Raw genomic sequence first — 26,964 nt, 5'->3', positions numbered from 1 at the left:
ATGTGAGGGAACAATATGCCAGCAACCAAACTTAGCGCTGCATTATTGTACTGTGGGGGAGGGATGGATTTGCAGAGCTGTGAATGCACAGCGAGAGGGGGTGGAATACATAGTTCCATTGACTAGCAGAAGGTCCGGTTGAAAACCCTTTGAAGACAATAGACATCATTCCATTGATCCCAATGGGTTATTGATATAGCTTGTCGCTTCTTTGTCAGTAACTTTGCTTTTGGTTTATTGTATAGTGTAGAGACATTTGTCAGCGCAACAACGTGCACATAGTAGACTGATCCTGTGTACCCATTTATCCTTTTAATTCAACCAGATGTGGAGTTCAAGGTCTGAAATGCTCCATTCATTCTATTCTTCTGGATGACATGACAACTTGCAATAGGCAACGGATTTCAGCATGTTCAATGCCTTCCGCGCCTCATAAGGAGCGTTGATGGTATTAAACAGGGCAGAGACATTGTGTAGCAATCTTAAAAAATACTAATTTAATTGATTCACGGGAAACCAAGGTGTTTTAATTAATTTGAATAACAAAAAGTGAAAGCCTAGTCTGTAATTTCAAAATTAATATTATGTATGATTAACTGAAGTCGGGATTTCTTGTATTATTTTATATAATTACTTTTTGTAACATGACAGAAAATGTAATTTGAAATCCTTTTTAACTGCACTGTCGTGCTTGCTTGCATGGATACGGGCACCACATCTTTTACTGTATTTCTCCTTCTTTCACTGGGACTTGAAAGGACCCCTTCATCCCTGGGAAATGGCTTATAAACAAATGCATTTTATTGATGACACACATGGGAAGATAATACCGGAAGAAAAGAGGCTCGCAGAATGGAAGGGGTTACTAACATTTTTTTGTTTTTGAGAAGCAGAATAGCTGCTAATGGTTTTCTTGTAGAAGAAGAGCTGGGAATGAGTTAGATGGTGCTTTGGTGAAATGAAGGCTTGAATAGAGGATGGACTTCTCTTCTGTCTTCTCTCAGGCCTGGAAATAGCATGGTCCCAGTACAGAGATCATGCGTGGGAATACCTGTACAGGGGAGTCAATCCCACTGGTCAGATTGTCCACTGCCTTGTTTCTTGCACAATCCTTCGCAGCTGTAGCTGTGTACAGTGTAAGCGGCTGTAAAATGCCATCCTGCTGTTCTGGGTGGGTGTGAGGGGCAGTTCGGACTGGCTCAGCTTTCCTGGGAGAGCAAAGTGACTCCTGCGTGTGTTGGTAGAAGCGGGGTGCTCGGACAGCCACGGCTGTGCTCCGTCGCCTACCACATGGCATTGAGAGATGTGGCAGGAGGCACAACACTGAGTCCCCTGGTTCGCCAATCGCAGTGGCTGGTCTACCGCCCAGTCAGCGGAGACCTGGCGTTCAAACCCTCCCCAGCCAGGCGGATGAACTCTGCTTGGCACCTCACCACAAAGCGATGTTTGAAGGGGCCTCTGCCAGGGCCTGCGTGATCCTGGCCAAGGGAGGCTGCGAAGGCATTCTGCTCAGCAGGCGCCTGAAAGAGCTTGAAGCTCTGCCAGCGTCCTGACCTGAAAAGGAGCAGCGATGAGCCCCTGCGGTGTGTTCAGTGCTCACTCAGTGATGAAGGTCCCGGCAGGAGACTTGCCTTAGTCTGCGTCCATTTCCTACCAGAGTGCCACAGAGACCCTCCCATACTCTACCTAGGAAGCTCAGCACTTCCAGGCCCAGTCCCCTGATCGCACCCTGCAGCATGGCCTTGCCCAGGCTCAGTCTCCCTGCTGCATTGTTGATAAGTGGCAGGGAGCCCGGGGAAGCTATGTCCGAGGAGGAATCATGCCAGGTATTGAGTGCAGTCCGACCAGGCCACCTGGGTGTGCTACATGGGGGCGTCTGGAGCCAGAACCGTACACTCACTGCTCAATGCCACAAAACACAAGGCCCCGCTCAAGCCTGCCAGAATGGTTATGGCTTCCCCCAGCTTCCTGCCAGCAGGAGCTTTCATGGAAACCACCCTCCCCTGGGGAGAACGGACTCCTCCGCAAAGGTGGTGCCACACGTGTGCAGCAGACAGACTGCCAGGCCTAGTCGCACCTCTGAGGCGAGAGGTAAAATATGGTGCACTGGACCTGGCACACTGGTGTCCCTGTCAGGCCTCTGGATGTCCTCAGGGAGAAGGTAGCAGGAGAACAGCTTTCCCCTGGAGAAGGATGGTCTCTTTGCAGGACCTCTTTGTTCTTGGGAGTGCTCCCAGGACAGAATTCAGTTCTGTGGACCCTCTCAACCCACGGGTGTAAAAAAGCCCAATGTGGCAAAGACCCCAGCTTGCTTTTGGTAGGGCTCGCTCTCCTCAGAAATATGGACTGTCCTCTGGGGGGCACCAGGGCAGACAATTCTCTCCCCATCCAGCTTCCACCATCGCATTGGCCTGAGCTGCTGCTGGGTAGAGCTTGTAAGGGGGTGTGTGTGAAAACATGGTTACTTTTCTTCCCTCCCCCTCCATCCTACACCCTCCTCATTCTCCCCCACCCCCCACGCCTATGTGCAGTGAGGATGTTTCAGGAGCCCACGAGAGTAGGTGTTAGCTGACCTGGCTCTAGAGACATGGGTCTGTCTTTGCCCTGGTGCTTCCCATATTGAACAAGCTGCCTGCCAGTGTGGGGCCGGGGCTGCATCTTATGGGGTGTTAGGCCCTGCCAGGGGATGGAGAAAGGCCTGTGGGGCAGTATTACATAGAAGGGACCATGCCCTCTCCCCATGATGACATGGACACTGAGCTGTGAGCCACAGCTACCATCCCTGCTCGGATGGAGGGATGGAGAGGGCTTCTGGTAGGACATGTTTTGAAGGCCAAATGCCTCGGCTGGGGTTGGGTGAGGTGGAGCTGTCTGAGGTAACCTGTCGAGGAACCACAGCCCAGAGTCCAGGCATAGGCAGTCCTTTCAGAGAGCGGATTCCCTAAAACAGGAGTGCCCAGTGTCAGCATCACCTGCCTATGGAACAGACGTACACTAAGTTGCTGAAGGATCTGCTCTTTCTTGTTTGAGAGAGTTGTGAAAGGCAGGAGGTCTTCTCTTCTGAAACGTGTGGGTTTCACCCAGATCTTCCCAAGGGAAGAAGATGCCCATTCATTCTGCTGCACTACCTAACTGACCTGGCTGCCGGATGCTTAGCAGCTTTCAGAATCCGGTTACTTATATAAGGGCCTAACTTTAGGTTCCTATTTTTGAACATTTGGGCCAGCACGTGTGAGTAGCTTGTTCCTTTCTTTCCTTAGCACCTAAATCTGGCATAAGGCATTCCACCATCCATGGTGCCATATATTTAACACGGTAGATAACCCCCTGCAAAGGCACTTCATCCCAGAAAGTGATGGGTAGCACTTCCAGCCGCACCAGTAGACTCTGGCTCCATTTCCTTGGTGGACTAGAAGAAGGAAAAGCAGAGAGTGAGGTTGGAATATATGCTGAAACTTAAAATCCACGCTCGGTTAATATCGTTCCCATTCCCCCCCCTCTCGCCCCCCGTAAATGGCAATATGAGATACTTACATTTTTTTTGCAGCAAACAAATCACCTTAATTGAAAACGGTTTTCATTTGAAAACAAGCAGTGGAGCTTCAGGCTGAGGTCCTCCGGAGAAAATGGTCCGATGATTTATCTCAGATCTGTTAGAGCTAGAAGCAATTTGCAAGGCTGCACATGAATAATGCAGGGTGAGAACAGTACAGGATGAAACCATTGGAAAAAAAAGTAAATGAAGTCTCTTTTAAAAGTGGTATATCCAGAGAAAAGTACTTTAATTTGAATTATTTACCAGTACCAGCGATATTGCAGGAGGAACCACAGATCAGCAAGTATTCCATGCTGTAGTGCAGAATTGTTGTCGCCAATTCCATAAAGGAATTTCCCTGATGACTAAAATGCATTAAAGCCTATGAATATGCAAGGACATGCTAGACATTGTCTGCTAAGGCCAGAATCAAGAAGGGAATGGTATTGGGTGAACTTTCACAGACTCCTTCAATCAGTTATCTCAAGTCCCCCCAGAGGCTGAGTCTAAGCCAGGTTGAGATTCTCAGCATCTATTGCTCTTCAGTAAACCCCCAACCGGGAACATGGTTTAAATGGTGTTGACTTTAATGAGGTGCTTGTAAGAACTGGAGCAGTTCTCAGCAACTTTTCAGAAATATGAGCTACTCTTGCGTACTTGTGACTTTCCTGCACATTTTTCTACTCCAGCAATGCATTTATTTAAAAAAAATATTCACATGTGAGATCTTTTGGGAGGCAGGAAGCTAAATTAAAACATGGGACCCAGGTCCAGCAGTAACTGAATGGAATATGGAGTCTTTCATCTCTGGGTGTTTGGTTGAAGTTCAGAGAGAGTTATGAATGACTGAAAGTTACTATCATAGCTTCTTTTTGGTGACAGAGAGGAGAGGCAACCATGACTTCATGTGAGCTCCTACTAGACAGCTGGTTGCTTGTTATAACAGCCCCTAATTACCTGCAGCATGCTCAATATCTAGATGAGCAGAAAGAGAAGAGACATTCTAACGCTCCCATATCTAACATCAGCAAGGATTTTTTGTTTTTGTTTTTAAGCTTTAATGAGCTTGGGTTCAGACTCTGTATAAACAACATTGGTAATGTTTTACGGCATGGTATAATTGTATAATAATACAAACTGTACAGAACCCAGTTCTTCTCTCCATCACGTGGATGTAAATATAGAGTAACTCCAGTGAAGAAAGGGAAATTATGCTGGATTATTTCAGATTAGAATAAGAGCAAATTGTGCTCTAAATGTTGCCACTTTCACCAAGAGAAAAAAAAAAGGAACTGAATGAATTGGCCACATTATACTCATCAGTATGGTGCATATAAGTGAGACAGGCTTGATGAAACATTGTTGCTTGTCGTTCTTGCCAGCGAGAAATGAAGGGCCAGATATTCAGCTGGTTAACTCAGCGTTGCTCCATTTAAGTCAGTGGAGCGTTGCTAGATTTACACTCACTGAAGGTCTAGCCTAGCGTCTGTTGTTTTGTACACTTGCGGGTGTTTATTAGAAATCCAGGCATCTGAGCTGCCTTATTCTACAATGCCTGTTAGTGCCAACATGGTAATGGCACAGTTTTTGAAAGAAATCTGCAGGCCAGAGGCTGTGGAGTCAGGCACTGGGAGGTGGGTGAAAACTAAGGAGCTGACAAATGCAAACCAAGAACAATATTGAACCCTAACAAATTTTTGTTACAAGTCTTATTTATCAGGTGTGGGTAGTTTGATGAGTCAGCTATTTCAGTGCCCATATAGTTTCAGGATACACTGCACGTGGTTTTGGAGTATAGAGTTGGAATGGGAGCAACCAACTCCATTCGGAACCACTCGTGCTCTGAACAGTTCAAAATAAATGGACGTGTACCTTTGAGCTTGTCCTCCTTGGGGCTCCTGTAAGAATTCAGACTGGATTGGTATGGAGGGGGGAAGCTATAAGGAACACAGTAATTCATTGCTCTGTTTTCTCAAGTGGAAGAGAACAAAATGCTGAGAACGTCTCATGCTAAACGTTTTCCGGTGACTGCAGGCAGTGTTGCAGAAGCCATGTGGATCCCAGGATAGGAGACTGACAAAGTAGGTGAGAAAATCTCTCGTACTGGATTTGGACCAATTTCCACTAGTGTAAGAGAAACTTTTGAGCTGCACACAGCTCTTCCTCTGGCCTCAAGACATCTCTCTCGCCCGTTTTATGTTGATACTCATCTTGGTAGGACGTGCTCCTACAGCTTGTCTGGTGAGGCACAGGATTTGCTCTAGTCTCTATCTCTTATATGCCACTCTTTAATGTGATTCTCCTCACAGTATCCCCAGAGGAAGGAAAGTGCTATTATTGCCATTTGGAGATTGCAAACTGAGGCACGGAGACCCAGACCCCCCAAAGCTATCTAGGCTCCTTTCCAGCCCACAATCTACTGCAGGCTTGAAAGAAACACGGCCAGTAATACTCAAGAATAGGGGGAAAGCTTTGCTGGTTTGGATCAATGGGAGCTAGGCGCCGGACTCTCTTTGAGGATCTGGCCCTGCATGACTTTCCAGGAAATCTGTAGCAGAGCAGGAGTTTGAAGCTGGGTTTTCTGTGTGCCTGGTGAGGGCCTGCTCACTGGACCATGCTTCCTTCCACTGGGAAGGTGAGTGCACAGTGTACCTGCAACAAAAGGTAAAAAGGGGACCAATGCTACCTCTGCCAAACCACGCAAGTGCCAAATGCCAAGACTCTCCTGAGGAAATGCAACCCAGCTTGCAGTCCAAAGCCTTGTCCCGGGTGAGGACTCGTTCTGTATATCTGTGTGAAAGTGTGCTACGAACTAGCAGTTCAGAATGGGGCCGGTTCACACTCCTCCTGATTCTCATTTCTCAGCCCAAGGCAGCTGTCTGACAGCTACTCGGCAGTGCTGTGCTAGTGTTAATGTTCTTCCCATGGGAAGCGCTATTCAAAACTCAGAACTTTTTCCGTGGTACATTTGCAGTTCCAACGGGCTAGATCTGCACCGTAATTCAGCTCAAGGTGGTGTGGTAATGCTTAGAAGCCTGTTGTGTCTCTGGTCTTGGCTTTGATTCTCCACTAACTTCATACCTGGCTGCTCTCCTATACATCACTGGCCTCAAGGGATCAACTAAACCATGGGTTTCCAAACTGGGGGGGGGGGGGGGCGTGAGATGACCCAGCCCCTCTCTCCCCCCCAAGTTTTGCTGCTATTCTTGTTTTTCGGCTCCGGTCAGTTCCTTTTTTTCCCCCTCAAGTTTTGCTTCTATTTGGGGGAGGGGGAGAGCATGAAGGTCTCTCAAAAATCAAAAAGGGGGAGTGAAGTCGAAAAGTTTGGGAACCACTGAACTAAACTTTTACCAGGTCCCTTTAATTTACACCTTCTTCCACCACTTCTCCGACCTTCAGTGGACAATGTCATTTCCCATGGAACAGATATTCCGATTTTTGACTAGCTCCAAAAGCTGTGCAGTCCCCATACTGTGCACATAGTTATTACAGTGATAGAAAGGTGAGAACATAAATACAGGGACAAAAACGATGTATTGGCCAGGCATTTGCATTTTGGCTTTGTGCTTTCAGTAAACGGCATGAGACAGCGTTAGCCTGGCCTAGCCACCAGCGCTATTCCCGGTGGACAGGAGTCACACTTCAAATCCAGCAAGCCCAGGATGCTACTGATCCAGCTGCTCCTTTAAAAACAGCACAGCACAAAGCAGGCTTTGCTCCGGGATTGTTCGAGCACCTCTGCTGTGACAGAGCAAGCCCTGAAGCAGGGCAGGACAATTTACAGAGCTTCTAATCGCCACCTGCCTTACAGAGCAGGGCAGGGTCTGATCTGGCAAAGCTAGGGAATAAATCTGATCCTGTGGATCAACTCTGCATGTGACATGAAAACCCCAAAGCAAAACCACCATAAAAACCACATTGACAGGATGCAGCCTCAGCCACAGTTTTAAAATATAGGACCCTCAGGGTAAGCTCCTAAAGCCAGAGTTAGCCGGGCTGGTTGAAAATGTGTCATCAACATTTTTTCTGATAAAATGGCGTTTCAGCTATTCACTTGTTCCCATTTTTGTTAAAATTACACATTCCCGTGGAAGAGCAAAGGAAAGTCTGCGTTTTCACCCAAGCAGCTTCAGGCTGAAATCTCTCTCCAGGAGAGCCTCCAGTTGCAACCCAGCTCCCCACCCGGTCTAGTGTAGGCCCAGAAAGCCAACCCACGTGGGCTATGGCAAGGCTTCTCTGCTGCCGCAGGGTTTCCTTGAGATGGAGGGTTAAATAGAATTGAAGGTGCTAGCGTGGGGTGCCTTTGTTGTGTCGCACGCAGGATTGGATTGCAGATTTGTAAACTGTTTGGACATACACGTGGGACTCTTATGTGACTGTATGTGCATTTATTAGTAGTAGTACTATTCAGAAACTAAAATAACATGACAATGGACAGCATGGAGGGCTGCAAAGGGTGCTCAGAAGGGTTTTTTTTGCTTTTTTTAATAAAAAAAATCTGTGGCTGATGAAGAGTACTAACTTCCTATTGGACGCATGCATCTCCATATACACACACACGTACTGTCAAAGTTATAGCAAAATCCTTGCAGCTAGCAGGCCCATGGGAGTAGCCTAGTGCTTTTGGTGAATTTAAAATGACACTGGTGGGAAAAATTACTCTGTATTAATATAGATTGCGCGGAAGCGTCTTGAATATAGTTACCCACCTCGTTTAGGAGAAAACCTGATGCTAGTCTGTGAAGATAAAAAGAAATATGGGGGAAGGGGAACCCTGTATGCTAGACTGATATCCTCCTTGACAAAGACACTTAAAGGAATCAATTCTAATTGCTTTCTGAGGCCCTTGCTTTAGCTAGGAAGTGCAGGCTTTTGTTTGGCTCTTTGTATGAGGACATTATACACTGCCCTGATGTACTTACGTGTTGTGGCTTGAGGAGTAGGCAGCAGGGGAAAAGATGGATTTTGATAAACTCTTAGAGACAAATTCCCCCTGGGGACGCAGGCATGCATGGCTCCTGCTGAAGTCAGCTGTAGCTCCCTGCACTTAATGAAGTCAGCCAAAGCCTCTAATGGCATCATCTTCTGGCATGTGATCCATAAGACTTGAAATGCAGACCACAAACCTGAGAGCTTGTAAGTACACACGTGCTCTCATTTCTCCCTCTTTTATCAAATCAGCACTGCCCAGAAATGATAGCCACAGGCTTGCAATGGGCTGTCAAGCTAGTAGGCCCGATATACAGGAATTTCTGGGAGCAACGCCCTATTATTAATGCTGAAGAAACATGCCCCAATCATTGTGTGTTGAGATGAGATCAAAATCTGGACTAAAATTTGTTACTAGATTCTGTCCACAAAACCTGGTGTTCGGGGTTCTATCCAGAAGGACTATAGGTGGTGGGGGAAATCAGAATCAGGGTTTGGATTTCCCCTCAGCTTAGTTCACATGGCAAATGTTCCACCCATCTGGGAGGAAATCAAATCATCAGGCACGAACCTGTCACAGCCAGCAGACTGCATCCGTGTTAGGGAAACAGTCCGCGAGGCAGAGGGTGTAGGCACACTCGAAAGGCAATGCCTAGCTTTTGATGATGTATTGGCAGAAGCACAACATTTGCTGAAAACCTTAGATTAGATTTTTCATTCGATTTTTTTAGAGAGAGAAACTGAGGCACCAGACGGGTTAACGTGTCCGTGGACACCAGAAGACCAGTTACTGAACTTAGGTCTCCGGAGTGTCAGTCCACCAGGCTAACCGCCAGGCAATGCCGTGTATTTAGTGACCCCTCCCCCCTCCCATGAAGCTCCTGGCACTGTAAGACACTCCTCTTGGCACAAGGCCTCAGGGACGAGAACTGAGGATGCTTCCACAGATACAACTGGTCTGTCTTGACGACCTGCCCATGGCCCAGTCCTGTGACTATGACGCGCACGGGTAAGGGCTGTTTATACAAGTCACAGTTTGCAGGGTCAGGCTGTGAATTAATCTCAGCCAAGCGTGGGGCAGCAAAGGACACAGTGAGGGCCTGACCCAAAGGACGCTGAAGTCAGTAGGAGTCTGGGCACTGATTGCCAGAAGCCCTGGACCCCGCCGCCTGGGAGCACATGGCTCATCCCGCGGGACTGCTCGGGCCTTGTCAGAGTCTCTGCTTTCTGGGTGCTACTGGGGGTCAGGCAGGAGCAGAGAAAGACGAGGGTCAGTGCTTTATTAAGGACAAACAGCATGACGCTGGAGTGTTGTAGAGCCAGAGGGGACCGGTTCGGTTCCTTACAGCACAATCCCAAGAGCAGACCAATTACACCAGCCCGCACTGCGCCAGGTTTCTTATGCGGTGTAATTAACTGACATTAGTTTAGAAATAATTCTGCACCTGTAAAACCAGGAAGGGCAGCGGCTCAAACATACTGTGCTCCTGCTCTTTGCAGCTGGTCGATGGTCCTGGGGGATCAGTAGCAGCTGGCCCAGATTAGAGGAATTCCTGGACTTATAGTTGCTTCCCGAGCCTTTTATACACACACACACACACACACACACACACACACACACACACACACACACACACACACACACACACACACTTTCAGATCTGGTACATCAATAGCAAGTTTCTTGAAATGTGCATGGATCTGAACCATTTGAAAGCACTTCTGCATTCCTTTGCTGCTCTTCAGTGGGGTTAGTTTCTCCTTTGCATTATAATAGACTGAATTAATTATTCTGCTGGTTGTTGGCTTGCCAGTCTAGATTGATTTAATCATCACATTAAGGCGCCATGGTTTACAAATTAGGTCACAATTAATTGGTGAGTTGACAAACCTACTTCTCTTTGGCTTAGGACTGTCACAAACTTACTGACGAGCCTCAGAGATGATCTGAGCTGTGATTTCTTGTCTTCATTTGAGTGTAGCTTCACAGCTATCGAGACACATATTTTTCTTACAAGCTTTCAGTACCGCAACACTGCCAAGATGAACATACTTACAGAGCTCATCTATATCTATGCAAAGAAGAACACCTACAGTTCTTTCTGGTTTACAAGGCAATATAAAAGCAGGTAAAAACCTAGTCCTGCCTTGGCTGTCCATCATAGGGTCTTTGTAAAGGGCTTCACACGGGCAGAAGCATCTCCTAGTAGCCACTGATGTTATAGCAGTTGTTTTTCCCATCACTGGTCTCCTGTCGCTGTGAACGGTCAGAATGACTTGACAAGCAATGGCAGCCCGGATGGAGCCTACGCAGAGCGGTGCATCAGAATAGAGCAGGTTCGGTTCACCGTGAATGGAGCTATTGGCACACAGGCACAACGAGAAAGGACAGAACTACATCTCCGAATGAAGGGCTGTTGCATCAAGCACCCCGGATGAGACCCCTCCTCCTCCCACCCTGTTCACTGACATGCAGAGCAGCCTAGAGACTCAGGGAAAAGGGGTGGGCAGGGATGCTCACAGCACCATGATGGACCGAATGGCCATGTCAATAGATCCCCCAGTGCACCTATAGAGCAGCAAGTCCTGCATGTGGTATGCCCCAGCAATTACGGAGCACCACGCTGTTGGAAGGGTGGGTTGATTTGTGGCAGGCCTCGTTCTGAGTATCCCTTTCATAAGGCTCTGTGCTGCAGAACAGGAACATTTGGGGTCAGAAAAAAAATATTGTTCTTCAAAGAAGGCCAGTCTCTGTATCCAGACTCCTGTGTGTCTAGAAGGGAAGGAGGTTTGTCAGTAGCAGGCAGGGAAAAGCAAGTCCTGCTGTCCTGCAGAGTGGTGACAGGTTGGGAATTCTGAAAGGAAAATCAGAAAACATTCACCCTTACTTTGAGGTTTCCATCCTCTGTTAATTTCTCTTCTCCGGGATTTTTTCCCCTTTAGATTTACTCCCTAGAGGATATTTCATGCTTGAGTACCAGAGGAATTTGGTTCCTTGGAAATGTCTCCTTTATACCCTAAGGGAAGTCTCTTTAAAATGTGAACGACTGGTAGTTCTGCTCCTGTCAAAAAAAAAAATCAGACTTCCAGTTCTCCTTTATCCTCTCTCTAGCATAAGCTCCTCTCACCTAAATCCCTCAGTGGAAGCGTTTTCAGAGAAAATGTCTCTCTTCCACAGCTCTGAAATGTGTTGTCGGGGATGTCTTCTCTGCCTTCTATCTGCTTTGTTGATTTAGGCCTGACTGTTAATCCAGCCAGGATTTACAAGAGCTAGCTTGTTGTTGTTCACTATCTTTAGCTAAATGCATTCTTCTGTGAATCCTTCCGGAAGCAATTTGTTCTTGGACTTCTGAAGCAATTGGGGGAGAAATCTTTACTATATTTTTTAGAAATGTGCGTCTGTCTGTCTGTCTGTCTCTGAGACCCTTTGTTCAAGCAGGAGTGAGGATCACCAAATTTGGTTTGTAGTTTTCTCTGATCATAAAGGAAAACATGGTAAGGGCTTGGTTGTGCCAGGACAATGGGATATGCCTGGAATTCAATTGTTTCTCATAAAATGGAAAAGGAGGGGTCTGGCAGGAGGGAGTTGTACAGCAGAATAACCACAGGAGGCAGTAACGAGCCATAGATTGGGACTAGGGCAACTATAACCCCATTCAGCCAGCAGGGGGCAGTGGTGGAAAAAGGAACAGCTATCTACTATATATTTCAGAGAGTTTGTGTGTGTGTGTGTGTCTGTCTGTCTGTCCTTGAGCTGGGGGACATGCACACTTCCCCTGGCTATGCCTGCTGCAGCTGCAGTGGCCATAGAAAGGCACTTCTCACCTGGCCCCAACCTGCTATGGTGAGAGAGGGTTGGGGCAGTCCTCTCTCCCTAAGGTAGCCTGCAATCTGAACCCTCGTTCCCAGCCCCACCCCAAAACAATGATTTAAATGAGGAAAAACAAAAATTAATGGAGTTAAGGACCTGAGCAATGTCAGGTACATTTTCTAGTAAATAAACAAACAAAACAATTAGACACACTGGTCAGTTTCTCTCATCTTGGTGTCTCAGGACTGCAGAAGAAACAAGCTTTTCAGAATTATATATTTCCTACTAAATGATCTGATGCTAGACTTCTTTCCCACTGGAGATTCATGTCTCCAAATAAATAAAGTGTAGTATAGGACATAAATGCAAGAGCTACAAACGTGCTTTGGTCTAAAACTGCACAGGTGTGAAATAATGAAGGAATATTAACCTAATAGTCATTGCTTGAATTCCACTTACAAATAGCAAGTTTCTTTGACCTGAGAGTTGGCAGAGCTGAAGCCAAGGTGAAACATTGTCCTCAACAGACAATACATTGCAGTTCATGGTGACACAAATATTCAGTACAGGTTTTGTTACATACATTCTGAACGTCTTCATCTGAAATATTTGGCTTACTGGGGAAGGCCAGGAATTTATATGTAGGTATTTGATTGTTTAAGAAACATTGCACTTAAATCCAGGTCTTGAGAAGTGAAAAATCAGGTGAATATAATGATGCTACACAGTATTAATGTGACTTTGCCTCCTGATTTTATCTACGACAGTTATGAAATTAAATATGTAAAATATCTCATTGACAAGAAATGTAAAACCAGCTGCCTTTTGCAACTGATATGAATAGAAGATTTGCCTCAAGCAAACCGCTCGTTATCGGTGAAGTGTACCTCTCAGGTCTCTAGTACCATGTCAGCTTGCTGTCCAAGGAAATGTGTCCTCGCGAAGCACTGACGTTCTCCTGAGAGATTGATAGCACCAGGCTGATGTTCTGCTTTGGAAACAACCATTACCAAAGCATCCAAGCTTGGCCAGGACTTGAGGAGAGAGGTGCCTGAGCAGTCTAGCACGCAGGAAAAGTAGTCCCACTGACACCACAGAGAGCCCCTCGACTCCATTCTTAGCATGTCGAGGTCAGACCCCACACCAGTGCCTTTCCGGTCAGCATACTCCTTGCTTGCTGTATGTAGTGGTGCTGCTGTCATTCACCAACTTCTTCTGGTGAAAGAAGCAAGCTTTTGAGCCACCCAGAGCTCTTCTCCAGATCTGGGAAAGGTGCTCTGAGCGTCACAGCTACATACAAGGTGGAGCAGCTTGCTTGGTGATAGTAACTAACACAAACTATAAGAACGACTCCAAGGGAAGTGAGCAGTTAACACCACTACAGTCTTAGACCAGTGTTTCTTAAACTTTTTAAGACCGAGGAACACCAAACAATAATTATTTTTTTCATGAGGAACACCAAGGATTTTTTGTTGAGACAAAAAAAAAAGTCAGGGGGAGAAAGGGTCGGGGGAAAGTTATGGAGCAAAAAAAAAAAAAAGAAAAGAAAAAGTTTGCCTGCCCCTTTTGAATTCTGGCAGCCATTTTGAATTCTGTTGTTCTCCATGGCACACCATGACTGCTTTGTGGCACGCTGTTTAAGATTGGTCTTAGAACAACAAAAGGGAGTTAGTGGGTAATTGATTGTTGGAAGAAGCACTAAATCCAGCATTTTAATTTATCCATCATTTTTTGCAAATTTGTGACGTTACGCTCCCAGACTTTCCTTTTGAAAGTTTTGTTCAGATTTCCATTGAGGATGAGGGCTGGCAGGTCAGTTGGGGACGGGGGTCATTTTATGGAAAGTGTTCACTGGGGAAGTAACAGTGGTTTTGTCTTTTTTTTGTTTCTCAGTGTGCGCTCATGGGGGAGCGTAGCGACTGTCCCATTTCACCCGCACCGTTGTTATTGGGGCATTTGGTGGGTGGATGACATACACCATCTGTTGTGATAGTGACAGTCGGGGTAGCCTTTTCCATGATGCAACCTACTTCCCTGGTGGACTGTCATTGTTTGGTGCAGGCAGTTTTACGTGCCTAAAAATGTATAATCTGCACTTTCCCCACAGAGCATTGCATATGGCATTAGTTTGCCTGGCTGTCGATAACAGATTTCTTAGGGTGTTCTAACAGTGGAAACGCAAATCATTTGTTTTGTATGAAAAATGCAGTGTATCCTCCCCAACTGACAGCACATCCTCTTTGAGAATGGACCCCTAAATTCGTCAATTAGTGTAGTCAATCTGTTTCTATATGGTTCAAAGTACAATTAGAAGGTTCTGTCAGCATTTTTACCCGTTAATGCCATTTTCTTCTCTTGCTTATTCTAGGAGTTCTACTTTTTATTGTATGGCGTGTTTCTGAAATGTCTTGTCTATAGTCATTAATGCCGTGAACACCATTCATAGCACCCCTGTCATCTCACTTGCTTCCTTTAGGACCTGGGCGAGATAACAATCTATGCTAATTACAATCTAAATAATATGACCTGCTCACCATGCATTTAGATTCCATTTATAAATCCTGGTTACTAAATGAAGACAGTCACACATTAGCTGAGCTGTGACTTAAGCTTTCATTGCACTCTGTCATTAGAGAAAAAATCTCAAAGTCTACACAACTGCGTTGACATCCCTGCCTTAGGAATATTGTCATTAGTGCTTTTATTTGTGATTTGTATTACCACTTTCTCTCATTGCACCATTTGTCTGCCACTTTTAAGCAAATTTTGAAATTTTCATGACAATTTTCAATGAAATTCCAGACCAGGAAAGGCCAAGACTTTTCCAAATATTTTCTCTGTCAAGTCACTCTAAGGATGGTGATTTATGATAACTATTTCTGCTAAGACTTTCAAAAATAGGGTTGGGTTTGCAATAAGCCCTAAGGGCCCTTGACAGTGCCAACATTTCCCTACATGATTTTGAAAACATTGGCCTACCCCTCAGTTTATAGGGGTTGGCACCTCAGCAAATATTTCAAGTAGGAATAAGAGATCCTCCAGAAAAGGGCTTTATTCCGGAGGATCACGCCAGTCTAGATGCTTTTTTCTGGCTTTTCCCCAAGCCGGAAAAAAAGCGGCAGACATGTTTATTTAAGTCCGCGGGGGATATTTAAATCCCCCGTGGATTTCCCTATTCTGACTTACCTGCTTTACATGACTTTTCCGGAATTAGGGGCCAGTGTAGACGTAGCCCAGAAGTCCAAAGTATCCTTCCGTGCTGTGTATTATGACCCTAGCTCTTATGGTGATTGGGTCTACTAACAAACATACCCCCTTCCCTCCGTAACTGTCACTGAATTGGTAAAATGGTAACGTCCCTGGAAAAGTGCTATAACATTACCGAGGTACAAGTGTAAAGGATATGCAAGTGTACATCTGCCTCAAGGTAAAACAGGGATTTAGTGAACCGGGAGGGAAGGCAACATGATGCTTTCGGGGGAGAAAAAGACAGATGTTAAAGGTCACAATGGATCAGGTCTGGAGGAGATGGAGAGCCCAGAAAAGGAGGTAGTTACCAAAGCAGAAAACTGCAAGTGAGAAGAGAAAGGTGAGGCCACTGAATGCGAGTGAACTAATGGTTTCTACACTGCAAATGACACCTGAAAAAATGCTCAACATATGTTAACCTGCCATAGGTCCCCCACCAAGCCTTGTGGCCGGCAGTGTGCCCACCACAGATCGGATTGGGAAAGCGATGGCCTGTTTGCATTATGTTTCCCACTCTTTGACGTGCCTGAGAGAGGAGGGGAGTCATTTGCTTTGCATTGCCTTTGCCAATGGTGGGCTGTAGTCACCCCGAAGAGACAGGGTAAAGACAATGGGAAGCTGGAGTGTGTGGCTGTAGCACAGTCAAGGTGTGACTGCAGCTTGTGAAGACATACCCCAGTTAGCTGTCATGGAGTTAGCGCCTTTACTGAAGCTGTGAAGACTCATCAGCACTCCCTTGAGCTCAGCCTAAGTGCCTGGATAAAATTACCCAGGGCTCTGGCGTGGCTTGGACAGCCCACAATGAAGCCCCAGACCTGAGCCAGCTCAGTAAAAGCCAGCTTGGGTATATGTGCTCCAGCCGCACCCACCCATCGTTGCAAGGTGAACATACCTTGTGCAACCATCAGCTCCTCTCCAGAGACGAGGCAGAAATTGGTGTTCCCGGTGCGCCACGTTGCACAGCCATATTCATTGATGAACACATGGTGGGGGAAAGGAGAAACTAGTACTTGGGAACAGCTGCTATGCATAGTACAGTCCCATAGCAACAGCCCTACTGGGTCCAACCAATGGTCCATCTAGCCCAGTCCCCCGCTGGGGTGTGCTTGTGCCTGGTCACAACTAGAGCTAAGTAAACGAACGTGACTTATGAAACATCAAGAACTTCTTATCAAATACACGATCACAAAGACTTTTCACCCATCCCTCGTGGGCAAAACTCAGCACTAATTAATGGCTCTTGTTATCATGAGGCCTGGCCCCGCCACAAGAGAGTTATGTGACAGCCAGGTACAGGTGTTACTCTGAACATGAGCAATAGAAAGATTAGTATGTGAGCATCACGGACCAGCATTCCACCAGCCGGAAGCCTGGCCGACTCTCACTGGAGACATAGCCCTAAGCTTCCAGTATCTGAGAGAGCACGCACACCGCCCTTCCCTTTCTTTCCTGAGATGGACCAAGTTGTCTAAGCTGTTTTGGAAGCATCAGCAACTCCAGGCTCAGCGAGTAGGACCGAACTGTTTTGTTCCCACTTGTTGACGAGCAGCGTTACTAGCAAGGCACACGTATTCCACGCTGCTTGTGATATGGTTAGCGTGGTGAAACCCACATGGGGAACTTAGAAAAAGCCACACTAGCCCTTAAATGCTCCTACTATAGTCAAGATGGTATCACTCAATTACTACAGGAGATAGTTAAGGCACATGCTAGGCTAATGAGGGGACTTGGGAACTGGTTAGGAGTACTTTCTCAATGTGATCATGATGCGCATAGATCATGGTTCATCCTGTGGGGAGAGGGAACAGTCAAGAAGAATCTGTGAGGTTGTGAGGAGAGTGTTTAAGCCAAATGCAACCAAAGTGAGATGCACGCAAGATTAGACCAGCGTATTTCTATTGCAGTTAAGGATTCTGGTAAGGGTTTCATCTTCATCATTATTTATTTTATACGAGGCTCGATGTACTTTGGTACACAAGCCAATCATTGCATGGGTGGGATTTATAAAGCCCGTACCTGCTCTTCTTGAAAGCACTCATTTTGCACAGTTTCTGAAAAGAAGCTCTCTGCACAAGGAAGACGCGGTTTGGGTAAAGGGGCCGGTGTATGGTAGGCAGTCTCTTGAATCTCTAATGCATAAATCAAGCAATGAAACCCAAAGTCAGCATCCCTGAGAATGTTTTAATTATTCAGGACCCGTAATAGCTCTCCTGATGGGTGATAGCAGAAATAGCGCACGACTCACAACGATACTCTTAGCAAAGGGCCTGATCCAGACAGATATTCCCTGTCTAGTCGCCAGGAAGTCGATGTTCCGTCTGCAGCAGGATTGAAGAATGGGCCCTTAATCCATCACTTAGGCTCCTCTGGCTTCTCGAAATGGAATTTAATCCACTGCAGTTTGGCAGGGCTTGGTTAGTACCCAGCTTGGCATGGCCATTCGCTAGTGACGTACTTGACAGAACTCAGGGCATATTTAGGTTCCTCTGCTCACAGGTTAATAAAAAAAAAAGCCTTAGGCCAAGAAAATTCCACACCTCTCTTCTGTTCTGAAAAGGAGAGTCACTGAAGTGACACTGATCTCTGCGCAGGCTGAAATGAGCACTGATTTCTAGGTCGCTTTCACCTGCTACTGGTAAAGCTGCCTCATTTTTATCAAATTTCCCTTCATCTCAGCCACATGATCACCAGCTGTCCCTGCATTTCAGGGTGCCTGAAGCCTGAATTAACTTGACTAGCATTGGAGGGGCAATTTGCTCTGGGGTGGTGTCGGGATGGCACCAGGAAGAAAAGTTTGATTTTACTTAACACCAAAGGCTTTGACAAATCTCAGTGCCAAGAGGAACACGATTACTCTTGAGACCCTCCCACTCCATAATTATCAGGGGGCTGCCAAAGTCTAACAAAAGAAAATGCCATTAGCAACAGGAAAGCGATAAAAGACTCAGTGATACAATTCAATCCAGGGTATAACATGCCCTCAGCTAGCGCCAGGCCTGGCAAGGGTCTGTTCTCAGCTCCACAACAGATTAGATTGACCCACTGATTCCTAACTAGTCATGGGGTGCAGCTGAAACCTCCCAGCTCTGGTCATGATCAGTTTCCAAAGTGTGTCAGGCTGGGCTCTCCATTGTGGACATGATGCAGGTGCATTCAGAATGACGCGCTGGTGAAATATGCCCCAGACGGCTGGGTTTAGAAGTGTCATGACTCAGCCAGCACTCGTGGTTTTCTACTCAGTAACTGTTTGGTGCTGTGAACTAGTGGGATCTCCTATACAAATCCATCAGCATGACAGGCCACAACGGACGCCTGTCCCTCACAGGATCAGCTACGGCTCGTATGGAAGCCAGCTTCATCTGTTCCTCAGCTTTAAATTGCTCCCTGTGAGAGATGCTGTTGGGGGCTTGCTTAGCTAAACCTATGACAGCCAGAAGCGGAGCCTCTGTCCATGCTCTGTAACTACTATCTCCAGATGGGATTACAAATCCGTATTCCATGCTCTTAATAATTGTTCCATTTGGCTCTCTCTAGGACAGCAGGTAGAAAGAGGGCGATGAATACCTCTCCAAGAATCTCATGGTCGCTGAGAATGTGATCATGTGAACATTTTGGAAATTGTCCAGTAGGTGGTCAAATATACCACAAAAGGAGGGGAAATCAAACAGCTAAAGATAAGAACGTGTCCACATGCTCAGAGGAGAGGCCGCTGTGATGGGGGTACAGGGAGTACAGTCTGTCAGCCAATACAGCTGAATATTAGTGGCAGAATTTCAGCCATTAAACAGAGAACTGGGGCATCATCTAGTACTAGTTCAAGGGCTCGTCTGTCTCACTCCACGGTTTGGACCAGAGCCATGGGAACTGCAGCAGGCCCCGGTATTTCATGCTCTAAGTGTCCTGGGTGGACACTGCTGACACAAACTAACAGTGCCTAGTTCACATTCACTTTGCCCTCCTTCCAACAGGACTGTCTTAAGTAGGAACAATGTAACTTTCCGTTCACACCAGAGGTGTCCACAGCAGTATGATGCACCCTGCAATTCATACCCCTGTTGGCCACAAAATACACAAGGACCCGATGTGATGAACAAACCAGGGAGTGAGCTATTCTGAAAATGAGGAAGTTCACCACTTTGGACATCGCAGGGACAGTGGGTCTGGTGGATGTGTTAATTCAGTAATTGTCCCACGACAGTGTACACCACAAATCCCTACAATGTGACTGATCATTTTTCACATGAGAACTACATGTCTTTTTACTACCAAATCTATCAGTCATTTCAAACCTGTACGGCCATTTGGGCAGCCGCTAAAGTCACATTTAGTTACAGAAAGGGGACTCTGGTGGCAGAAAGGTGGCTCATAAGATCCAAGTTCATAAAATTAGGGTTGTGCTATACTGAGAAGAGGTCAGAGAGATGTATAGCAAAGCTGATTTTATATTCTGCCTATAATATCGGTTATAGGCAGTAACTATTACAAATGGGTTTTAAAAATCTAGTGTCCCTCAGTAGCTTTCTAAATAGTAAATGCTGAGGTGCCATTTGTGTTGGACATCCTGCTTAGCCATGAAGTTAGTGTAAAATTCCATTAGCTATTCATTCCAGAAAGCATGTGGATACATTGGAGAAAGTTCAGCGGAAGGCAACAAATATTATGAGGGGACTGGAGCATATGACCTACGAGGAGAGGCTGATGGATTTGGGCTTGTTTAGTCTGCAGAAGAGAAGAGTGAGGGGGGGATTCAGCTACCTAAGGGAGGGTTCCAAACAGGCTAGAGAGAGGCTGTTCTCAGTGGTGGCAGATGGCAGAATGAGGAGCAAGTGGGGGAGGTCTAGGTTGGATATTAGGCAAAGCACTGGGATGGCTTCCCTAGGGAGGTGTTTAAGTCCCGGCTTGACAAAGCCCTGGCTGGGATGATGGAGTTGGGATTGGTCCTGCTTTGGGCAGAGGGTTGGACTTGATGACTCTCGAGGTCTCTGCCAACAGTAGATTCTGTGATTCTATTTGTGGCAAAGAGCAGCAGATAGAGATCAGAGAGCACACATCTGTCTTCTGGACATGGTAGATGTTAGGAGAAGAACGCCACCGACCGATGGGCATATCAGTAACTCTGAAAGGAAAAGTTCTGCTTGCCCTCCCTAATGAAGGGCAAACTGAATTTGTTAGCACTGGAAAGCTGGGAGTTCTGGACAAGATAAAACAACCCACAAAGGGGGTTAATTCTGCAACTGTATTTAAGAAGCCAAATGAAGTGGTGATCTGCATTGATCCAACTGATTTAAATACAGCCATAAAATATGCCCATTATCCAGTATAAGCTCCTCAAGAAGTGACAGCTGAGCTCTCAGAAATAAAATTGTTCCCTGTGTTGGATTCAATCCACTATACTTGCCAAAATCCACATCACCCGTCAGAGCTTAGAACAGTTCCACTTTGAATATGAATGGCATGTGGCTTGCCCTGGCCCATGTGACCCAGGGAATGGACACAGGAGTGTGTGGGCCAGCTTCTGCTCTTGTATGCTGGTGTTAAGCCACCATGGCTCCCTTGATCTGAGTGGATTTGAGTGTAACCCAATCCCTGTAGGGTTACACCGGTGTGTGAATGCAGAATCAAGAATCAAGGCATGTGTCTGGCAATTAAACCCCCCCAATGTAATGGTTTTTGCCTCCTAGCAGACGTATCCGGCATTGCCAGCGTCCTTCCTGGCAGAGGGCTGGTGTTGGGGGGGGGGGGGGGTGTGCAGGACTCAGGGCAGGGCTTCGGGGCTGGGGGGGGAGTATAAGAGGCTGGGGATATAGGGAAGCAAGAGTGTTGGTTGGGGGTGAGGAGGGCTCAAGCTAGGGAATCTCATCTAGCACAGGCCTTTTTTCTCTCCCAGCATTCTCCCCCAGTTGCCAGGGGCTTTCCCCCCCTACCCGCTCCAGGCCACCAGGGCCTTTCCCACCCTGCCATGCTGTGGCCAAGGTTGTGAAGGAGGGAAAGGGTTTGGGGCGGGGGCTCCTTACCTGGTGTACTGCCAGGAAAAATGGCAGAGACCAAGCCCTGCTGAGCCCTCCTTTGGTGGTACGGCTGCCCCAGTGGGCATTCTGCAGGATGGTGCTTCTCTGTGGGCTCGCTGCCCCCAGTGGCCACTCTTATATCAGGTCCCTCTGAACAGCAGCCCCTCCCCTGGCATGTTATGGAAACCAGTCCTTTTCCCAGGACTTCCGGTTGTCCTGACACAGCCAAACCCTGACCTTGCTTTAAGTTAGGAGAAGAGGAAGCTGCAGACCAAATTTGGTGACCCTCACTCTTACGGGTTAGGAGGTGCTCTTGAACAAACCGACTCGCAGACAGACAGACGCACTCTAAACTATATAGCGAGATTGAAGCAGCAGCCACACACAGTTGCGATGAGCTACAGTGTTTTGACTGCCTCCAAAGGGGCTGCTTGTTTCCATTTCTGAGGGGATGATGACGTCCGCTCCTGTTCGATAACAGAACGAGCTATGGAATGGTGTCCAAAAACCACAAAGCTCTCGGGTCTCTCTCAGTTTGTTGGATGGGCTCTCCCTGTCATCCTGCTCTAATGGCTCTCCCCTCCCCTGATTCATAGCAAGGCTAAAATCAGGTGTGGTTGCCATCTCCTCATTAATGGATAAAAGCCTCTCTCCTGTTTAGTTATGACCTTTTGGTTTCCATTATAGAATGACACTTAATGGGCATAAATTCCATCTGCGGGTGGGGGAGGGGACTGGGACACAAGCTTAATTTTTTTAAATTAGCATTAACAGTTTGATCCATTAGCCCTTTGCCAAGGAGATGCCATTTCTAATGTACACGTAATTAGTTCATCCTTGATCGTTGTGCTGCGTAGCCGGGAGAGTTTGCAGGGGGAGGGGACTGGCAGAGTCGGGAATCGTGGCCCGCTGCTGACAGCTTGAGGAGTGTGCACGGTAAGACGTGTGAAGGGACCAAACGGAAAAGCTTGCCCTCGCTGAGGAAGGAGACTGCCTTCAATAACAGCTCAGCAAAGCAGAATCAATCTTGCCAACACCTTAGAGTTCAGGAGCGACGAGTCTATACCCTGAAGTGTAAAAGAGCCCCCCACACAAATCACAAGGGGTTTTAATATAAAAAGAATAAATCGTGGGTTTTGGCCTGGCTTTTGGGATTGGAACCACCAGTGCACACCTCCCCTGTGCGTGCGTGGCAATCACACCTGCAATCCCTGTAGAACGTGCACACTGAAAAACGAAGGCGGAGCGTGGTTCTCGGAGCACATCATCTCTGACTTCCCACTCCGCTCCTGTGCGCTGCCCAGACTCTGTCTCGGCCCCTCCCGGCATAATCCAGCACTCAGCTCTCCCCTCACCTGCCTTAGCCCCCTGGTCACCAGTGGCGACTCATGGCCAGAGAGGGACGTTGCAGGTGGTGTCTGAGAAATTCCTGTATTGTCTCCAGCAACTCTGGTGCCTTCTTCCCCACTTCCTCAAAAGCCAACTCATTACACCCATCATAACATAATGAGGGAATCTGTTCCCTCTATTTTTTCATACATGTGTGGAATAAATTTTGTTATATGCACTGAGCTATGTGCAGACATGCACCATCAGTAGCAACCCATTCTGCTGGCTGTGGGTGCTAGAAGCATTCTACTGCTCTGCAGGGCAGCATTTGAATCTCTCCTGGATGGCTGCCATAGTGCTCAGCTTACAGGGAATACTGTGGGGGGTGGTATTTAAGTCACAGACATACAGAGCACGAGACAAGGGCTAGCGAGATTTTCTCAGGCAACATAAAACAAATATATTTTAATCTATCTGAATAGAATATAAATTTAGATCATCCAGTCCCATGGGACATGCTGAAGAGCTAGAAAACTCTGCACCTTCCTCACTGGGGGACATATTTCAGGTGGGACATCTAATGCACCAAAAGCTGAAGCCTCAGGCTTCCGGACATACTCAACTTCTCCTTAGGAGCCTAAAGAGCATGGGCAGGTTTCCACAGAACAGTTGGCACTGCTGGGAGTGAAGTGTTTTTGGACATCTGGCCACTTCGGTAGGAGGATCTAAGCGCTTCTGAAAAAGGTGGCCACAAGGAGTCTCGTCTGAAGAAATTGGTGACAAGGCTGGTAAGGAAACCTTGATCTTGGATTTAACAGACAGATCTCATTTGCTCGACCATAGCAGCTTTCACACAACAGTCCTCAACTCTCTGTGTACATGGACAATAAAATCCAACCCCTGTTCTTCACCCACCTTTGTAAAATGCCCCACAAGTGGAAAAGCACTTTGGAGGTGCAAAATATTACTAGACAAGGCACACCCCCACTGTAGTGTGACTGAGGGTATGTCTACACTAGCCCCCTAGATCGATCTAGGGAGGCTAATGAGGGTGACCGGAATTGCAAATCAAGCCTGGGATTTAAATATCCCGCGCTTGATTTGCATGTTCCAGGCCGGTCGCCATTTTAGAGACTGACTAGCCCGAAGTAACTGCCTTCGTCTACACGCGGCAGTGAAACGGGATTCCGGAATAAAGCCCTAAATCGAATTAGGTGGTAAACTAATTTTGCAATTCCGGTCGCCCTCATTAGCCTCCCTAGATCGATCTAGGGGGCTAGTGTAGATGTACCCTAAGAGAGTTGGCAGCAACTTGGCTAGGCACACTCTGGCCTAGTGGGATCTGCACTGAGCATGGAGCCAAGTCCTTACTTATGGGGCTTGGCTCTAGCACTCATTTGGCTCTGGCTTAGTAGCACTTTCCCCCCCATTCAGAGTGAAGCAAGTGTATGCTGCACATGTGACTCATACACCTGAGAGATGGGTACTCACATACCACACTGAAGCTGTCGCGTTGGAACCTAAGTTAAATGCAGCCCCATAATGAACACTGAACAAAGCAGAGTTCTTTATGGAGACTATTATTAACTTGGCCAATGCCCTTCACGGCTTTAGCTTACTCATCTCTGACACATCCACCTATTGATCTGAAACTACATCTCACCCACCTACACACAGGAAACCGTGAGAGATGCAAAATAAAAGACCCTGGGACATTGTAAAAAAAATGTGCAGTCAAAATCACTAAGAAAAAGCACAATATCTACCGATTTTATCACGTATCCCAGATAGCAAATGGATATTTAAGAGCAGGCCCTTCAGTCTAGCAGAGAAATGCATAATGCACTCGAATGGCTGGTAGTTAAAGCTAGCCCCATTCTGACTGGAAAGAAGGTGTGTACATTTGTAACACTGAGGGTAATTTACCATGGGTAGGGTTGCCCGGTGTCCAGTTTTGAACCAGACAATCCAGTATTTGAGTTTTCTGTTTGGGAAACAAATTGAGAAAATAGAAATGTCGGGTATTTTCTAAATCCGATGGAATGCAGATTGTGATGTAATGTCAAGTGTGTCTGGTATTTTTGTTGAAACCATCTGGCAACCCTAACATGGGAACAATCCACCAAGACCTAGGGTAGATTCTCTAGGCTGTTTTACAGGGAGTCAGGCAACATGGTCACAATGATCTTTTCTGGCCTGGGAATCTATGAATCATTTACAAAACCTAAGCACTTATGAGGAAGGAAATGAATAATTAAAAAGGTCAGAAATCCAAAGATCTATGGCGGCTTTACTCAGGGTACAATCTGGAGTGATGAGCAGTCGGTGTGCATTAAATGTCCCAACCTGGGGTGCCTTTTACACTGCTTAGCTGTGTAAACTACCACTCCCCATTTATTTACATCTAGCCCCCGGCATGTAAGCTACCCCCAGTTGTAGCATCTAGTGCTATAGACAGCCATTCATGAGTTACACTGTAGAGGAACAGCAGCAAACTTCCAGTCCCAGTGTTTCCCCAAGAAAAGTACATCTCATACTGCCAAGCTCTCTCCTAGCTAATACAACCTCATAAAAACAGCCCATCATTGCATTAATAGAAAATGATAAGCAGAGACCCTGTTGTCTCAAATGGAGTTTCCTATACGCTTCAATCAGAACACACTGGTTTAGAGAAAACAAACGTATTAACTACAAGGAGAGATTTTAAGTGATGACAAATAATGAGGCATCGAAGTCAGAATCGGTTACAAGAAAATAAAAGTAAAGCATAACTAATTCCTAACTTAACGAGCGAGTGAATTCAAATCAAAGTCTCTCATATCACGTTTTCCAGCTGTCTTACTGACTTACTGACTGAATCTCTTTCAGTCAGGGTCCCTCTCTCAGTCCAAAGCAGTTTCCTTTGTTCTTGAAGAGTTTTTTCAGCATCACAGGGTAAGATGGAGAGGCTGTAGTTTGTGGCTTGTTGCTGGTTAGTAAGCTATGAATTAAGTTGTGTTTTAATATGTAAAAGCTTTCTGCAGGTCTGCAAGAGGCACGTGTTTCATACTCTGAAAAATCAATGACTGTATTTTATAGATTTGTCTGGAAAGGGAGGAGTGAGCGTGCATCTTTTGCTAGCTCCTAAGGTTATGGGGTATGGCCCTTTACAAAAAGAGCCTTTATTTACTGTGCCTTTGACATATGGCATTCCATAATCTAAAGGCACCAAGCAAAAGCACACAGAACAGGATGCCCAGATCTGCTATTTGCAAATTTGAATGCTCCTTCAAATTCCCCCTTTTGTGGGATCCGAGCTCCACAGTCTGTGCTTTGTGCCAGCAATTTCAACTGTATTATTTAGAGCGCCAAAGAAGATAGATGGCAATTCCTTGACAGACAAAGCCATATAAGTTGGCATGTGGCGATATCCTTGAATTTACAATGTGCGTGGATGAAGATTTTTCTTTCAACTCATTATAAAATTCAGGGACCCAGCTGCAAAACGGGAATCTGGGTGGTCAGCCTTCATTCTGTTCTGGAAATATTTGGATCTGAGATTTTGGTTCTCTCTAGTTTGAAAACCAACCCTCGGGTACTGCGGAAGGAAACCGACCCCTAATGAAAAGCATATGCTCTTGAGAACTGAACTTCAAACAGCACAAGGACACATCCTAAAACAGGGTTGAAGATGGAAACTTACTAGAAAAGCAGCAGATTCCTTTAAAGAGCTGCACATTTCTGCTATCATGGCATGTTACCCTAGTGTACTTGAAAGTGAGCCTTCAAAATCCATAGGATAGAAAATAAAGCACAAGGCCTGTTCTTAATTGTGCTTGCTCCCAGTATGAACTGTAATTTGGATTGTGGTGGAATACAAGAGAAAAAGGAGCCGTGGGATGTTTAGCACAGCATCTCAACCACAGCACAGCTGTCTTTCACAGCAGCTCACTTAATTAAACTCTCTCATGGTGCCTCAAGTCTGTAAGAGGGGACCCAGTGTATTTTCCAGCGTGACTGTCAATAGTGCTTAAGTGGTGGCACTGTCACACCCCGTTGTTTGGCACCATGCACGTTGCTGGCTGGCACTCACTGTTGTACGCCACGTGGGGTGACTCCCTCCC

The 26,964-nt window shown here is 46.4% G+C and overlaps 1 long non-coding RNA gene across 2 annotated transcripts in view; it reads left to right on the top strand.

Moving 5' to 3' along the window:
• Positions 1–26,964, top strand: part of LOC112546584 (uncharacterized) — a 392,852-nt gene that overhangs the window by 213,480 nt on the left and 152,408 nt on the right. The window contains exon 4 of one of the 2 annotated variants that reach the window (XR_003090320.2): positions 326–768. The exons of the other annotated variant lie outside the window; for it this stretch is intronic. This is a non-coding gene — a long non-coding RNA (uncharacterized LOC112546584). Of the gene's footprint in view, positions 1–325; positions 769–26,964 lie in introns of those variants that run through there. 2 annotated transcript variants of the gene reach the window in all.

This window comes from Pelodiscus sinensis, chromosome 5 (genome assembly GCF_049634645.1).
Source record: "Pelodiscus sinensis isolate JC-2024 chromosome 5, ASM4963464v1, whole genome shotgun sequence".
Taxonomy (NCBI): Eukaryota; Metazoa; Chordata; order Testudines; family Trionychidae; genus Pelodiscus; species Pelodiscus sinensis.
This window is presented reverse-complemented; position numbering and strand designations above follow the sequence as displayed.